Below are 736 nucleotides of genomic sequence, written 5' to 3'. Positions count from 1 at the left end.
TTGAGATTGTAGCCCTGAAAGTATCAAATAAGACTCGGGAGTATCACGGTACTTTTGCACATCAAATAGTATCAAAAAAGTACCATCGTACCAATTTTGCCATCCCTGATTAAAATTCAACATTTTGTTGTTGTTCCTAATGTGTTCAGTAACAAACAATATGAATCACACTGCTTAAAAGTTGATGTTTATTATGTTTACAAATATGTATAGAAAAAAGGTTTAGATATTACGATTTTTATTTTTTTTAATTATTAAAAAAACAATGTTGTATATTTGAGGAATTAAAATTCATGTTCATTGTGATTTTCAAAATACAATTTGACGGTTTTATATTTATCTTTTCCAAAATCATCTGGCAACTATGTATACAAATGCTTCTAACAGACTTCTAATCAGACTTCTAACAGATAGTTCTTCAGAAGAAAGCGTATCTGAAATATCTATTTCTAACAGACATCGTAGAAGTCGTGGAAAATATAATAATATAAGCTCAGATAAAAAAGATATTTTAATAAAATTTTATGAAAAAGGAAAGACCTTTACTCACTTCACTGCTACATCTATTATAAATCGTTACAAAAAGGATGGCTATGTTGCCGTAAAAAACGTGGTGGAAGACGTCATTTAAAATTAAATGCTGAAATATTAAATAAAATTTAAGAGATTATCGAAAGGAATTCATCTATCACATTATAAGGCATTCGCGAAAAGATTCTAGAAATCCATAATGTAG

The sequence above is a fragment of the Lucilia cuprina genome, chromosome 6 (genome assembly GCF_022045245.1).
Source record: "Lucilia cuprina isolate Lc7/37 chromosome 6, ASM2204524v1, whole genome shotgun sequence".
Lineage (NCBI taxonomy): Eukaryota > Metazoa > Arthropoda > Insecta > Diptera > Calliphoridae > Lucilia > Lucilia cuprina.
Note: the sequence above shows the minus strand (reverse complement) of the source record.